Below are 17509 nucleotides of genomic sequence, written 5' to 3' on the forward strand. Positions count from 1 at the left end.
TTTCATACATGTGATTTGTTAATCAGCCCTGCAGTTATTGCCTTTACCCCATAGTCCCAGGGTGTGTTAATAACCAGTATTTGTGTAGGGCTGCAATTGACAGAGCCATTGCCATACATCTTTCTTCAATCTTCATGACATCCTATTGCTGTCCCTTTGAAACCAGGAAATTGATTCTGTACCAGTCAAGGAAGAAAGGGGGACCAGCCATACAAGGAGAAGCCTGTTCGGGGCTTGTGTAGAACTTTCATTCCACACAGATGCTCTGAGGTAGCAGGATTTATTTTCCTATTTTGTAGATTAAAATCTTTCTGAAGCTCATAAAGATCATATATCTTGCCTGAGGTCACACAGCTGGGGAGGGGCAGAGCTGGACTTTGCTCCCAGTGTGTGTGCAAGTTGGAAATGCCTGTTCTTTCCACCCTATCTGGCGCCTGCCTCATCTGCCTGAGGCCACCTGCCTCTTGTTCCCGTCTTTCCTATGTACCTCCAGCTCCGCCTTCCTCCTCTTCAGTGTCACCTCAGCCATTTTGCTCCATATGAGTCAGTGGCCTACCTGAACCTATGCAGGGTGTCATGGACTGGGCCGTGGGCATGTAGTACCAACTTGAGAAGTTCTGCTAAGGTACCTGGAGAGTTAAAAGACTTTAAAACATGTTGACAGAGAACTTTATACACATACTTGTGTGTGTTTATGTGTGTATGTGTATGTGTGTGCCTATATCTCTATAGAGGAAGGTTAAACTGTATATCCCTCTAGCATATCAGATGTTTCTATAGTGGAAGATTGGAAGCAGGGAAATAGCTGTTGCTCCCCCATTCTGATTTTGGGCATTGATTGGTAAAGGGAGTTGCCTAGACTTGTTTGTTCCATTTCTGCCCTCACTGGTTACGATGCCTTTAGGCAAGTATCTTTACTTCTCTTGGGGAATAGAAACACAATTCCTACCTTGAGGATTAAATAAAGAGTGTGTTGATGTACCTAGGACATAAATATTTAATAAAAGTGAACACTTTTTAAACTCAAAAATTTTAGTAAATTAGTATACACTAAATGAGCTGTTGGGTGATGCAAACACCCCTCACTGCTCATTTTAGGGAACAGTTATTTTTCTTTCTCCATTTTGAAGTTTCTTATTGGTTGCTAGTTTAAATTAGGATGCTAATGTTTGAAGGATTTTTTTTGTGTGTGTGTGTTTGTGTATATGTAGAATAGTAGGTGGAATTAAATTTCTCTTGAAAGATATATTCCAAAAAGTAGAACTTATGCAGACATTTCTGAAATGATATTATTATATAGTTTTTTGCACAATATTATTAGATGTTCCTGACTATAAGAAAAGACTTCATCATCCAACAAATTCTCTTTCTATTGGTTTTAGGTTATTTGTAAGACACCATTAGTCTCCTGTCTGGGTGGATATGTAATATGATACTGTTATGTTACTGAACCAGATTTTTCAACACCTTTCTGACATCCCCCCCTTGAAGGTCACCAAGTGTTTGGCTCTAAGATATTTCAAACTGAACTTACTACATTCATCCTTAACCCCCTTCCTCCTCTTATTCCCAGACATGGTTTGTCCTTAGAGCACCTTCTCACTCCAGATCCTACCCACCAAGTCCCATACATTTATATCTATTTCTATCTTAAGCCTTTCCCTTTCCATAGACACTTCCCTTGTTCAGGTTACCATTGTCTCTCATTTAAGATATTGCAAGAGTCTAATTAACTTTCTGAGCCTTCTTGCCTCTTTCCAGTCTGATTTCACACTGCAGCCAGAGTGAGCTTTTCAGAATGTTCATCTGATCACCTTCATTGATACTTCTAGACCACATACAATAACCCTTTAGTTCCTTATTGCTCTTGGGATAAAGACAAATTCCTCAACGTGGCTTTTAAGGACCTGCATGACCTGGTCCCTGCCCATCTCTCCCATCTCATGTTATGTACACCATACCACATCCAAGGGGATTCTTTGAATTCTTCAATTAGGCTATGCTTCTGCCTCAGGTCCCTTGTCTCTTCTGGACTTCCGATATTCCACCCCTTACTTTAAGTTGACTCATCCTTAAGATATCAGCCCAATTACCATTTGTTCCAGGAACTCTTAAATTGATCAGGCCTCCCTCTGGCTATGATCTCTTGATGCCCTTCACGTTGCTCCATAGCTCTTGCTTTTGATTATTTGATTGTGTCATCCCCTCAATCCCTTTTAGAGCTCCCCGAGGGCTACTCAAGTACTGTGCTGCTTTGTGAATTGTATCTCAGGTTACAAATGACAAGTATGAAATATTAAATCATGACCTCTGATATCAGAACTTAAATTCCATGTGTCCAACTAGAAAAGTTTGGCATACAGTAAAATGTACAAACAGGTCTGTAACAGTGCATCATTTGTGAAATTAAGAGAGCCTTATAGCTATAATCAATTTCAAACACTTGTTTTATATACAGTATACATTGAGGAGGAAATAAGAGTTTATCTTTAACTGGGTGTTATTTTTTGTTTTTTAATTTATTTTTCAGTTACAGTTGACAATACAACTTTATATGAGTTTCAAGTGTACAACATAGTGATTAGACATTTATATACATACAAAATGACCACCCTGTTAAGTCTAGTACCCATCTGTCAGTAAGTGTCATTTTTGAAGTTAATTTCTGTCTGGTAGTACTGAGACATTACATTAACATTGAAGTTAATTTCTGTCTGGTAGTACTGAGACATTACATTAACATTTTGTGGCATAGTTTACATAGGGAAATCTATGGTGGCAGCTGCCTGAGACAGACAGTATAAGAGGGAAGACAGAGACATCAGTACAGTCACCAGGTAATCAATAACATGCTACATTTGCTGCAGATGGAGCCTTTCAGGAAGCCTCATCTGATGTAGCCTCTGCTAGTATCTCAGTGAATTCCCAGCTAATTGTCACCAACTTCCCAAGAGATGGAAGTATGTTTCTATATGCACACAAAAAGGGATGTGCAATATTTTGTTTTTCTATGATTTTAATTCATGCAATAGAACATTTGCTTCTATATAGCAATGGATTAGAGGATAGGCATTACTGAGGATTGATAAGCTCCTACTGGATTTCTTTTTGCTGTACACTATGGATTGCTATACTATGAAAAAGTCTTGAAAATATGGAGCATATTGCCTTAATCGGTTAATGGTTATCCCAAGCAGACTTTGGGTGGGGAGAGGGAGGGTTAACAGTGAGAGACTAAAGTATTTTTAGCCTGTTCTGTGAATTACTACAACTTTTAAAAACACTTTCAGTGCTTTCCTGAGTTGTCTTTAGAGTCAAGATCCTTTTAGAATTGATGCTTCCCCTAGAAAGGGTGAAGACCTCTGTCTTTCAGTGATAGGGTTGGCAGACAGCCAATGCTCAATAAACATTGAATGGATGAACTCTTTATTGAAGAACAGGGATCTGTAGAAAGCTTCTGTTGGCTCTGGATTTATTTATCCATAAAAATATCTGAATGAGACAGTGTAGTACAGTGGTGAAGATCATGCCTTTGAGCAGGATTCCTGGATCTGCTAGTTAGAAGTTTTGTTACTTTGGTAAGTTACCTAAACCACTTTTAGTATTTTTCCCCTCTGTAAAATGTGGAAATAATAATAGTACCTACCTCACAGGGTTGTTAGACTTAAGTGAGATGCTGTTGGTAAAGCACTGACGTCCCCTCACAGATTAGGACTGTGCCTGGTTGTGTCGATGGCCCTTGGCCCTCCTTTCTTCCAAGAAATAATTGCTTCTTAGTACATAAATAAATGTTCTTTACCATGGACATTTAAATTGCTGTTATAAAGGTTTTGGAAGAAAAAACTATATTTTCTCAAGGAAAGACTAACTGTGTTACAGTTTTATTTTAAAAGAATAACTGCCAAGCCAAAACCGGTTTGGCTCAATGGATAGAGTGTCGGCTTGGGGACTGAAGGGTCCCGGGTTCGATTCTGGTCAAGGGCATGTACCTTGGTTGCGGGCATATCCAAGGTACATGCCCTTGACCAGAGGGGGTGTGCAAGAGGCAGCTGATCGATGACTCTCTCTCATCGATATTTCTAACTATCTCTCTCCCTCTCTGTACAAAATCAATAAAATATATTAAAAAAAAAAAAAAAGAATAACTGCCAAACATAGGATCTTTGAGAACAAGTAAAAATATTCCCTTGGTGTACTTTACTCCATCATATCCATGGAGAGAAAGCAATATTATAACAACATTTCTATGCAGTTAGTGTCCAAACTTTACAATTTATGGAGTGCTATCCCATTTTTGTTCTTTCTCCCAATAATCTAAGGGGTGGGCTTTTACCTTCAAGACCCTCATTTGACAGATCAGAAAATCTGTTCTGCTCCTGAGCTGGGGCTCTTCCTGGGTCACTTCAGCAGTGCCAGGCATGGCGCTTTTGGGTGTCATCTGAGTGGGATTTAATGGGATCCTAACTGTAGGTGGATGGGCAGAAAGTTCTCCTGTTTTAGTGTTTTGCTTTGGCAGAGAATACTCTCTGAGGGCCGATGTAAGCTAGAAGAAAAAAAAACCTACCAACAAACTCAGCACTAATCATCTGGAAAGGGCAGGACACTGCCGTTAGGCAATTATTGGACCTGTGAACAGAAAAATATTAAGATAACTTCATAGCCTCCGTGTCTTTGAAACATCAATAGAGCCCCCGTACGGCCATCAGGCTCTGGTGCCTCCAGAAGTAGACATTTGGTTCCATGCTGGGTGCTGGTTATGGAATGCTATTTGTACTTACTTCCCCTGATCTACCAAGAAACAATTTTTCTCTGTGCATCCAAGTTTCTTTTTTATCCCACTTGCTTTTCATTTCTGCCTTCTGTCCTGCTTGGGCCTTGAGATAGCAATGAAACATACTTTCAGGAATGGGCAGCTGTGGAGGCTCTGGCAGGGGCCTATACCCTGGTCTGGGTGGAGTGGGCATCAGGACCAGCCGCAGGAGATGAGGCCACCACAGAAACAACGCAGGCACATGTATCAAAGATAGGAGAACTCCGTCTACTCCAATTGTGTCCTGTGCCCATGGGAGCACCGGCCACCTCTGATTCCTCACTTAAAATATCTGAAGTAGTTGATTGATTGACCATGATGAAAATTGGCCTTTTTTAAAATTTTCATTGTAGATATAGAACAGTAGCCTCTTACAAAGCAATTACCTCTAAAGTAGTGCCTTCTAACATAGATGTAAACTAGTGCCCAGGAATAGCTGATACTGTTACTGTATCTCCAGTTGAGTTTCTGGTGATTTTATCACCTTTTACTCATTCTCTCTCTCTCTCTCTCTCTCTCTCTCTCTCTCTCTCTCTCTCTCCCTCTCCCTCCCTCCCTCCCTCCCTCCCTCCCTCCCTCTCTCCTTCTCTCTCCTTCCCTCCTTCCCTCCTTCCCTCTCTCTCTGTGTGTGTGTGTGTGTGTGTGTGTGTAATGTGTTCCTGATATTCCAAGTTGATAAAATTACATGGTAGATATTGGCTGGTGTGGGGGGAAACACACTATGCACACACAGGCTGTGATTACTGGGGAATGTTTTTCTAATATGTCTTCTAATCTCCCCTCCTCAATTATGATAAGCCCTGAGATGGGGAAGAGTGGCTGGGTCATCTGTATGCAGATGTTCAGTAGGATTATCTGATACAACTCCCCTCTACCCAATTCCAAAATGCATTCTGCCCTTTGAGAACTAGGATTAAGAAAGTGATTTAGGCTGGCTGATCAGTTGTCCCACTGCAGTCTTCTGGGTAGAACTGACCTGGGATGGTGGTTCCAGCCTGGCATCTGCAAAGGAACCTATGGAGCCAGGGGTACATTTTCATTTCAAAAGGCTTAGTAGAAACTGTACATTTACCTGGGATAAGGACACAAAAGCTATCCAAAACATCAAGTTTCCTTGCCTTTGTTTGGATTGCAAGACTATATGGTTTCATGCTGATTCCAAGTTCTGACTGGCTGTGCATGACATAATAAGAATTTCTGGGACTTGACTGGTCTAACTCTAGACTAGGGGTGTCGAACTCAATCAGAGAAGGGGCCAAAATCTAAAATCCAGCCTAAATCGAGGGCCGAATGGTTTACTGAACATTCATAAACTGTCATTGTGATGGAAACACAGCGGAGTGCAGTGATGACAGCGCAGTTCGGGCCACATTGCAAGGCCTGGCGGGACAGATTTGGCCCGAGGGCCTTGTGTTTGACACATGTGCTCTAGACATTGTTCTTAGAGTTGGTATCAGGTCTCACTCCTCAAGCTAAAGCGCTCACTACATTTAGAATGAGGTTGACCTTGAATGTGAGTGCCTTTGACTAACAAAATAAAGCAACTGGATTGTTTCTTGCTTTCTTAGCTATGCTTATTATCATCATCACACCTATGGTAGTGATTTGATTTCATAGTGTTATTATGAACCTTTCAATGTAGATTGTTAGGTAAAATTTGGATCAGCATTGAAATGGAAAAATTGTAATCAGAATTAATTACTATTAAATATCATTTGTTAGAATATTGCAAAACATATGGCAGGAAAAAAAAAAAGAGGTTGGTAAGACTGTAGATCCTATCCAGTGCCCTTAGTTTTAAAATGATCGTTTTAACCAGCTTTATTCTAAAAGCAAACAAAGATAAACTCAAAATAAAGCGCCAACTATTATTACTTAGTCCCTGTAGCCTCCTAGGATCTTGTTGATAGTACATTCTTTTTATGTAATTGTGTTTGACGTATGCACATCAGCCCACAAGTTCTGCTTTCTCATATCATATTACAATAGACCTTTCCATAGTTGTACTTCGCTCCGCTGTTTATCATTCTTAATGGTCACAGCTGCCTGAACTAAACCCGCAGTCAGTCAGGACAATCTAGTTCAGGGGATTAGAAAAGGCTGGAAACAAGCTGTTTCAAACTAGATAACATGGCTGTGGGGTCAACTCTGGTCAAGTCGGCATAGATAAAAAAAGATGTGCTCACACCTGCTGCTGATGCTGATAATAACTTTACATCTGCTAACTGTTATTTCTTATTTTCCCATCAGTCCTTGTAGGCACTATTATCTTCATTTTATTTACATCTGGGGGGAAAAAAGGCTTTTTGCTGTAACTTGTACAGTGTCACATGCTGGTAAACAGTGAAACTGGGATCTGAGGCTTGGTCTGTTTAATGTTTGAGTTCTTGACCAAGTTTTCTGTGCACCATTGGGATCCATCCAGTTCTCAGCTCCTTTAAGAAAACTAACCACCTTCCACCTTAATCCTTGCAACAGGCATATTAATTGATGTTTATTAAGTTCCTAGAGGCTTAATATTAAAACAAGATAGAGTAAAACAAGCTGGTGTCCCTTAGAACTCCTATCCACATTAGAGATTTGTTAGTCTTCCTCTGGGCAGATGGTGTGAATGTGGCCATATTCACCCTTTCCTTTAGTTCTGTCTTTTAATTGGCCTTGAACTCTCTCAAATTTGAAAGGGCACAACAATGATTATACAAGGTCACCTGAAGCATGTATACAGTACTTTGTGGGAAACTCATGATTCTTTTATATCAAGCATATGAAGTCACACACAAAATTATCTAAAGTATTCAAATATTTGAATGTATTTTCATGTACATATACACACAAAAGCATGTTTTTAATAAATAAAAATGAAGTTCTTATAAAATTTAAAAAAGAAAGTATTCTTGGAGATAATTTTGGCTATAGGTAGCTTTTTGCCCTGACCTTAGAACCTAACCTCCTCTGGTGAGTGGCCACCAAGTTCCTATGCATGATAATTAGAAGTTATCTGTGTGCCCTGCTCTGTTTTCTGGACAAATTAGAAAGTTTCCCCTGTTCTTCCTCATGCCTTTTTGCTGGTGATGCTTAGAGGTCACTGGAGCAGCCCCTCTGTTGCAGGGGGTGGTCTAGGAGGAAGAGGCTCCTCTGACTGCTGCTGCCTGGGCTCCTGGGTGTCTGGGGTAGGCAGGTCCAGTTCCTTGTACTTTTCCAGGGTCTTGCTACTACTGAATGAGAAAATTTCACACATGAATTAAAGCAGAATTTGGGCTGCATTGAAAATTGGAGTTCAGACTAGAACTGGTTGGGCAGATGGATGAGAAGTGTCACAATTTACCCCCTGGGCCTTTGGCTTCATGTTTCCTAGAATTGTCTTTTTCCAGAGTGTGCACAGGCCCTATGATCCTGGTATTATCTGAACTCAGAAACTCAGAATGTTTTTCTTTTTAGTTATGTTTTAAATGGTGGTTTCATGTAGTTGGGAAGGTACATTTGTACTAAAGTTATAGTTTGGACTATATAACTTCTGTGGGCCTCAGAACCTATTTCCTATTTATTTTCCTTCAGGATAAATTAATTTTGAATTTCAAACAATGACTTACTGATGAACTTTCAGAACTCAACCTACTCTTGTTTGAAGATTCATTTTCTATAACAATTTCTTATTTATTCCAGCTGTAGAAACAGCCCTTACTTCTGGTTGCAAGTATCTTCACACACATTTCACTCTTTTGCTCAAAAACCTATCATGTTCCTATATCTCATCTAATCAACATTCTGGTTAATTATTGAAAATGCCTTCCCATCCTGCCCCGTGTGGCTCAGAGGTCAAGCATCGACCTAAGAACCAGGAGGTCACGGTTTGATTCCTGATCAGGGCACACGCCCAGGTTGGGGACTCAATCCCCAGTGTGGGGCATGCAGGAGATAGCTGATCAATGATTCTCTTTCATCATTGATGTTGCTATCTCTTTCTTCATCTTCCTTTCTCTCTAAAAGTAGTAAAAATATATATATTTTAAAAATGCCTTCCCCTCTCTCCTCTGCCTTGTCAAGTCCTCGAATCCTCTATGAAGTCAATGATGCTTGGACTGAACTCCAGGCTTTCCCCCTAAACAACTCCAGCCTCTCAGCTGACCTTCTACAATTTCCTCCCCAATCATCCCCTCCCTAGCTGGCATGGAGATCCCTGGCAGTGGAAGTGACTCAGCCTCAGTGGGGATGTCTCATATAGATAGCAGTGCTAATGATTTAGAGAGGGTGGTACAAATGGTGGTTTGGTTTGAAAATACAGCTAGTGGTATGATATTTAACAGTAGACCGGCTCTTTGCTTACCTTGCTGTCTTCCCCATTAAAAAAAAAAAAAAAAGCCGTGTGTGTGTGTGTGTGTGTGTGTGTGTGTGTGTGTGTGAGAGAGAGAGAGAGAGAGAGAGAGAGAGAGAGAGAGAGAGAGAGAGAGGGGGAGGGGGGGAGAAAATATAGTTGTGTCTCTTAAGTAGGGGTGTCGAACTCAATCAGAGAAGGGGCCAAAATCTAAAATCCAGCCTAAATCGCAGGCCGAATGGTTTACTGAACAGTCATAAACTGTCATTGTGATGGAAACGCAGCGGAGTGCAGTGATGACAGCGCTGTGCGGGCCACATTGCAAGGCCTGGCGGGACGGATTTGGCCCGCGGGCCTTGTGTTTGACACATGTGCTCTTAAGGATAGGTGTGCTAGAAGGCTCTGCAGGCTACTGTAGAAGTGAGGGTGGTGGGAACATGGAAGTGGTATAGTTTGAATCACTAGAGGTTGAAGCTAAGAGACTGTACTTGGAGTGTTGGGATAGAAAGCCCAATAGGAGTTCTGTCCTTATCACACAGCCAGAGCAGAGGACTCCTGAGCAGGAGTTATATTTTGTATAGTTTGGCAATCGGGGAGGGATTCGGGATTCTTGAGGAGGATTTACACCTGTTTTCTGTTGCCACTGCACACACAAGTGCTGATTATCTGTATCTCATTCTTAGTTGATTCTGTCATTAGAAGACACCTGTGACCAGAAGTAAGGGCTGTTTCTACAGCTGGGCTAAATAAGCAAGACAAGTTGGGAAGGTCTAGAAGTAATTGTTAATGTGAGACAAACTGTTTCAATATTATTAGAAAAATATTTTGACTTAATTGCCTTTGGCACATTAATCAGTTCAAGTGCACTCTGTTTTCCTTTGCTTGACTTGAGCAGTTGCCAAGAATTTTTCTGGTGCAAAACGGAAAAGTGGGACTCTAAGTAGGTTCTGTTCCATTGAAGCTGAATCATAGAATCACAGACTTAGAGAATTTAGAATCTACAGTGAAAGACCCAAGGCTCAGGGAGGTGAAATGGATGAGCTCCATGACTGTCATGTGAGGATCTTGGTCCTCGGAGCCCCTGTACCTGTTGTCACATGGCTTCCCTTGGTATGTACTTTCAGTGACTGATTCTACTACCAACTGAGCATTGCCAGAAATGGGGAAGAATATTCACAACACAACAGTAGAGAAAGTGTAAACTATCCATGATATACACAGTGAGTAAGAAAAACCCTTGAGCAAGAAATATGAATGGCAAGTTAACAGAACAAGAGAAACTGATGGGGAAAAACTTGAAATGATTATCAAAGTATTGATGTGCCATTTCCCCATACACCAGATGGGCAGTAATTAAAAATAATGTTCAGTTTTGACAGGGTTCAAGATGGATACTTTATGCACAGGTGGTAGGAATGCAAATTAATAAATTGGACAAATTGGCAAGACAGTTTTAAAATTATAAACATGGCCCTAGCTTGTTTAGCTCAGTGGATAGAGCATTAACCTGCGGACTAAAGGTTCTGGGTTTGATTCCAGTCAAGGGCACGTACCAGTTGTGGCTTGATCCCCGGCCCTGGTTCCAGGCATTCACTCGCCTGAATCAAGTGTTTACACACAATTTTCAAACTTCTCAGAAACCTGGTCCTGGTTCTTAAGATTTAAACACTTAACCTTTAAAGATTTTAAACTACACATTGATTCCCTGCCCCTTAAACTCAAATATTAATCTTCCTCTGCACTCCCCAACTGTAGTTAAACTCATTGTTTTGTGAGCCTCTTGTTCTGGTTTGATTGACTTGTTCCCATCTCAGTGCCTTTGCCTGAGCTGCTGTTTCAAATATCTGCAATATTCTTTTCTCCACATCTCTTTCCCCTGTCATATAATGACTATTCTGCTAAAAAAAAAAATTAAAAAAAAAAAAAATTAAAATTCCCAGACTTCTTTACTTGATTAGCACTATCTGATTTGGGCATACCTGTCCTGAGTTTTCATTGCCATAGGGGTTTTTGCTTTCATATATAATAGATGGCATTAAAACGATGTCCATCTGTTGTCTCCTTGAGTTCCCCAGTGGATGGTACTGGCATTATTTTTTGTAAAACTCCTTAGGCCTCTGCAGTTGTGCTGGAGGCATGACCTGGCTTTAAATGAGTTACTGTGAACTGAACTTGGATTTCATTATTAGAACCATCTAGCAATCTATAAAGCAAAATTATAATTGTGTTGTGCTTTAAAATATATATATACAATATATATATATATATATATATATATATATATATATATATATATATGTCTTTATTGATTTCAGAGAGGAAGGGAGAGGGAGCAATAGATAGAAACAACAATGATAAGAGAGAATCATTGGTCAGCTGCCCACTCCCCACTGAGGATCAAGCCTGCAACCCGGCTTGTGCCTTTGGCTGGAATCGGGACCCTTCAGTCCGGAGGCCAACACTCTATCCACTGAGCTAAACCAGCTAGGGTTGTGTTGTGCTTTTGAACAGCTTTTCCCTTCAGGGATGTAGCACTCTTCCCAGGTGGGCCTTCCTTTTGGCAGGTAAAAGTTGGAGCAGTGGCTGACGGGGTGGACCTGTTGTTTACTAGAGGTGTAAACCCTGAGTTGTGTTGTTTGCAATGCAGGCCCCTGCTGGCCTGGAAGAGACTTTGAAGGAATCTAGGTCTAGTAAAAATTAATGTCGTTTTCTAGTACTTTTTAAAATCGAATTTATTTAAACAATACAACAAAATTTAATCAACAATATAGTTGCCGTTGTTTTCTACTACTTGTGCCCAACGCTCAGGAAGCATTTTAACCCCTCTGTTGTAAAATTCTTGTGATTTTGATGCAAAAAATTCGGTCAATGCATTTTTGAGGCATTCTTCATTATTAAATTTTTTTCCAAGAAGAAAGTTTTGCAAAGAACGAAACAAATGGTAATCGGAAGGGGCAATATCAGGAGAATATGCAGGTTGAGGGAGAACTTCCCATCCCAACTGGCGCAGTTTTTCAGCAGTGATTCTTGTAGTATGCGGTCGTGCGTTATCGTGGTGAAGAATTACGCCCTTCCGATTAATCAGCGCGGGTTCTTTTTCTCTTAAAGCTTGGGCTAACCCTTCCAATTGGGCACTATACACTGCACTTGTAATGGTTTGGTTAGATGGTAAAAGTTCATAATGAAGAATTCCTTTAAAATTCCACCAAACACACAACATCACTTTTTTCGCATGCAAGTCAGGTTTTGGCGTGGGCTGCGGGGCCTCATTTTTGTCCAACCATTGAGGCCGCCTTTTCAAATTAACATACAGCACCCATTCTTCATCTTCGGTAACAATTTGCTCTAAAAACGGCAAACGGTTTTGACGAGAGAGGAGCGAACTGCAAATTGTGACTCTTTGATTACGGTTGTTGTCGGTCAACTCATGAGGAACCCATTTTCCAAACTTTTGGACTTTGCCAAGTGCACGCAATTGATTGGAAATTGTTTTTTGTGAACAATTTAAAGTTGTTGCAAGCTCTTGTTGGGTAATTTGAGGATTTTGCACCAAAAGAGCTTGAAGAGCTTCTTGATCAAAATTGGACACACGGCCTCGACCACTCTTGTCATCTAACGAAAAATTTCCCTCGCGAAATTTCTCAAACCAACGCTGGCATTTTCTGGCGCTAACTGCATCTTGACCAAGAGCACTACAGATGTTTTTTGCAGCCTCACTTGCTTTTCTTCCTAATTGGAACTCGTAAAGCATGCAGTGCCGAATATGCTCTTCATCCGCCATTTTCTTAGCCCGAGTTTTGCAACAAAAACCAAACCAAACACAAACTTTTTCAAGCAAAACTTGTTAATTGCACTTCACACGTTCTGTAGATACCACGTGTTTGAAGGTTATGTCAGTACAAGTCAACGCCAAGCAAGATTTTAAACGAATGTTTTAAAACGACATTAATTATTACTAGACCCGATATTAATGGAAAAGGAGTTCCGAGTTGTTATCAAGGTCTAAGTGCCTTGGGAGGATTGCCTACACTGGAAGTAGAGTAACTTTTCTTGTTCTCTCTCTCTCTCTCTCTCTCTCTCTCTCTCTCTCTCTCTCTCTCTCTCTCAATGAAACTAAGGCTAGAGCTAGTTCATTATCCACAATGTGAATATTGATTTCTGTTTTCGGAGGTGAAGTATTAACAGATTAGAATGGCTGTTGGCAGTTTTCAGCTTTGAATTTAAATGAATCAAGGGATAGTTGTTAAGATATATTTGAAATTTTTAGGCTAAATCAGACATTCCTACCATGGTTGGTTTTGACCAGATTCTCTGTTTCTTTGTAGCATCAAGGTGGAAAATGGAGTCTTGAAGGCCTCTTCCCTGCTTTTTATAACACCAATTCCTATTTTAAAATGCATAGATAAGTGCCCTGGCTGGTGTGGCTCAGCTGATTAGAGTGTCCTCCTGTATACCAAAAGGTTTGCAAGTTTGATTGCTGGTCAGGGCACATCGCTAGGTTGTAGATTCCATCCCTGGGGCAACTATGGAAAGGTAACCAATTGATGTTTCCTTTTCTTCCACCTTCTCTCCCTCTTCTCCCTCTTTCCCTCCCTCCTCTCCTCTCTACAATCAATAACATGTCCCTGACTGGTTTGACTCAGTGGATAGAACTTCGGCCTGCAGACTCAAGGGTCCTGGGCTCGATTCCGTCAAGGGCATGTACCTTGATTGAGGGCACATACCCATTAGGGAATGTGCAGGAGGCAGGCAGCAGATCGATGTTTCTCTCCCATCGATGTTTCTAACTCTCTATGCCTCTCCCTTCCTCTCTGTAAAAAAAAAATCAATAAAATATATTTTTTAAAATCTATAACATGTCCTCTGGATTAAAACACACACACACACACACACACACACACACACACACACGCGGTGTTAAGACATCCTCTGCAATACAATGTGGCTTGCCTCTTTTTCTCTGCCAAAAGAAGTTTTTAAATGAAAACTTGACTCTCACAAGCCGTGCTAGTGATGGAACTCATATATCATATGTCCTAGTGCAAGCTTGTGCAGAGGCTGCAAATATTTAACAGGCAGAATTTTACAAAGACGAAGAACTTTAATAATGGCTTTGAAAGATTTGTGATAATTCCGAGAAATGAGGCATATTCCAAACCAGGCTTGCCTCTTATGCTACTAGAGGCCCGATGCATGAAATTCAAGCATGGGTAGGGTCCCTAGGCCTGGCTGGCGATAAGGCCAATCTGTGGGGCGACTGGTGGGGCTATGAGGGTGGGCACTGGCACCCACCTTGGTGGGCCTGGTGCTGCCCACTCATTGACCCTGCCCACCCCCCACCTCCGATCGCCTCTGGGGTGATGGGGGGAGAGGACTGGCACCAGCACCCACCTTGGCTGGCCTGGGGCCTGTGGGCTGGGGGCAGCTCCTGTGTTATGCATCTGTTCCCTGGTGGTCAATGAGCATCATAGAGACGAGTCCTTCTGTCGTTCAGTCAATCTGCATATTAGGCTTTTATTATATAGGATATATTACTGTATTTTCTGTATCTGGAGACTACAGGCAGTAATACTTTGGAGATATTTCGAGTTTGGTTCCAGACCATTATAATAAATGGAGTATTGCAATAAAGCAAGTCATAGTCTTTTTAAATATATTTTTATTGATTTTTTTCAGAGAGGAAGGGAGAGAGATAGAGAGCTAGAAACATCGATGAGAGAGGAACATCGACCAGCTGCCTCTTGCACACCCCCTACCAGGGATGTGCCCGCAACCAACATACATGCCTCTGACAGGAATCGAACCTGGGACCTTTCAGTCCGCAGACTAACGCTCTACCACTGAGCCAAACAGGTTTTGGCAAAGCAAGTCATAGTCTTTTTGTTGATGGAGGGTCTTGTCTTCATTTTGTAAAAAAAAAAAAAAAAAAAAAGTGACACTTGTGATGGGCAATAAAGCAAAGCGCAATAAAACAAGGTATGCCTGTAGTTTAATTTTCAATTAAAATTGCTTCCTTCCCCCTCTCCTTTTTTTCTTCCTCCAGCACTTCCTCTAATTTAGTATATTAATTAGAAATTAATAATGATGAAAATAATGGATACATTAGTATTTGTTCTAAAACAGAAGGATCAAGTAGTTGAGTTGGTGATAAGTGAGCAGTTTGGAGGGAACTGCTTTCTCTTTTTGTGGCTCTGTAGGACCCCAGGATTGAATTGTTTCAAATACAGCTGGAGGTAGGAAGGACAGTTATTAATGGAAAATTATCCCTCCCTTAAAAAAAAAACAAGCACACTAAAACATTGCCTAATTCAGAAGATATTATATCTGAGTCAATAAATACCAATATTGAGTCTTGAAATAGCTCTTTGTTTTTCATTGTACAGTGTGATTTATTGTTGATTGGTTTTTCCATTGCCTAATTAATGATGATAATCTTTTTGAGTGACTAGAAATAAAATAAATTTCATAGATGTTTGGTATTCTAACTCCAACTCTTCTGAGATTGGTAGCCTTGTTGAAATTCATGATAGGGAGGGCAACCGTCTGTTAGCTTCATGTTTGAGGCCTTTGTTTTTTATTATCGATAGATAGTTCAGTTTAAATGGTAGGCATTGATTGTTCCCGTGTTTAGACTGGATAGATCCTGCATTAGTGCTGGGGAGAGAAACCCTTGTTGGAGGTTTTCTTAGTCTTAGGGCAAAGAATGTCTTTTTTTTTAATTATATATTTTATAGGATCCTTTTTAAAAATATATATATATTTTATTGATTTTTCTACAGAGAGGAGGAGAGAGGGATAGAGAGCTAGAAACGTCAATGAGATAGAAAAATCGACCAGCTGCCTCTTGCACACCCCCCACTGGGGATGTGCCCGCAACCAATGTACATGCCTTTGACTGGAATCGAACTTGGGACCTTTCAGTCCGCAGACTGACACTCTACCACTGAGCCAAATCGGTTTCAGCAAAGAATGTCTTTAGAAGGCATAGTAATTTTAATGGGGAATTACAGTCAAGACTTTAGGAAAGACCCATCAACATAGCAGTTTGAGATCTCCTGCTTCCGGAAACATATCTGACTGAGGCTAAGGTGCAGAGAGAATTTGGCTCTAAATAGCATTTCCTCCCCCATAGGACCAACTCATACTATTCAACCTCCAAATTGTGCTCTCTGATTTTGTACCCGTGCCCACAGTCACCTTCACTTGCAGTCACCACTACCTATGAAGCAGCCTCAGAACTACAGAGCCTTGCCAAAACCGGTTTGGCTCAGTGGATAGAGTGTCGGCCTGCGGACTGAAAGGTCCCAGGTTCGATTCTGGTCAAGGGCATGTACATTGATTGCGGGCACATCCCCAGTGGGGTGTGTGCAGGAGGCAGCTGATCGATGTTTCTCTCTCATTGATGTTTCTAACTCTCTATCCCTCTCCCTTTATCTCTGTAAAAAAGTCAATTTTATATATATATATATATATATATAACTACAGAGCCTTACAGATCACCCTGTATGTTATTAAGACAATTTAAATAACCCTTATTTTTCAACCTACTGAGAATTATCAAGTACCAACCTTTCTTTTTAAGTTACCTCTATAATTTTCTTTTTAAATTACCCTTATAAAACTAGGTGACAGTAAAATGAAAAATATGTGTTGCACTTGGTATTTTTCTTCTTACTAAGCCCACACATCCATTGGCTTAAGAATTACAGGGAAGGATTGCCTTGTCTTTCTAGCTTTACAGAACACTGTAAAGCTATTGGAGTCTCTTTTTCTCGCAGCCATCAGCTCCTGGATTTAAATTGCTTTGATGGGTAGAGATCAGTCCCTTTTCCTGGACCAGTGTGGATAGGAGAGCCTGGGGGTCATGAATGAGTGTAGGCAAAACTCTTTTGGAAAGTTTTTATTAAAGTAATTTCTCTGAAGCATTGATATTGAGAATATGCAATTCAATGTGTCCTTGTGATGCTTGGGCTTTGAACTGCAGTTCTTCTCATTGTTAGATTATTTATAGTGATTCAGGATCACTGTTTTCTGTCCCCCATTCTCTTGTCAGTAGTATCTGTTGCCAGCTTTTTGAACATAAATATTTAGCATAAGACTTAAATTTAGACGTTCTTCAAATGAAAGAAATAAGCAAACACCATGATGTTGATTGTCTGTGGCAGCATTTTATATTTTTCATCTCTTGGCACACAAACTACTGTGGCAAAAAAATAAAGATAAAATAAAATAAAATTCCGTGGCACACCAGAATTTCTGACCAAAAATAGGTATAACTTTGATACATACACACCAATGGCAGTTGTTGTATTGGCTGTTGTAATTTTCTAATTTGACAATCTAAGGGAAAAGAGGTCAGTGTCCCTGACTAAATAGTCAGGTATTGC

At 40.6% G+C, this 17509-nt stretch overlaps 1 protein-coding gene across 8 annotated transcripts in view; it reads left to right on the plus strand.

Moving 5' to 3' along the window:
* TEX2 (testis expressed 2) overlaps window positions 1-17509 on the plus strand; it is a 92669-nt gene that overhangs the window by 18252 nt on the left and 56908 nt on the right. The window contains exon 1 of one of the 8 annotated variants that reach the window (XM_045586312.1): window positions 2362-2379. The exons of the other annotated variants lie outside the window; for them this stretch is intronic. The gene's annotated coding sequence lies outside the window, so the exon portion shown is untranslated. Of the gene's footprint in view, window positions 1-2361; window positions 2380-17509 lie in introns of those variants that run through there. 8 annotated transcript variants of the gene reach the window in all.

Source organism: Pipistrellus kuhlii, unplaced genomic scaffold (assembly GCF_014108245.1).
Source record: "Pipistrellus kuhlii isolate mPipKuh1 unplaced genomic scaffold, mPipKuh1.p scaffold_m20_p_22, whole genome shotgun sequence".
In the NCBI taxonomy this organism is placed as follows: domain Eukaryota; kingdom Metazoa; phylum Chordata; class Mammalia; order Chiroptera; family Vespertilionidae; genus Pipistrellus; species Pipistrellus kuhlii.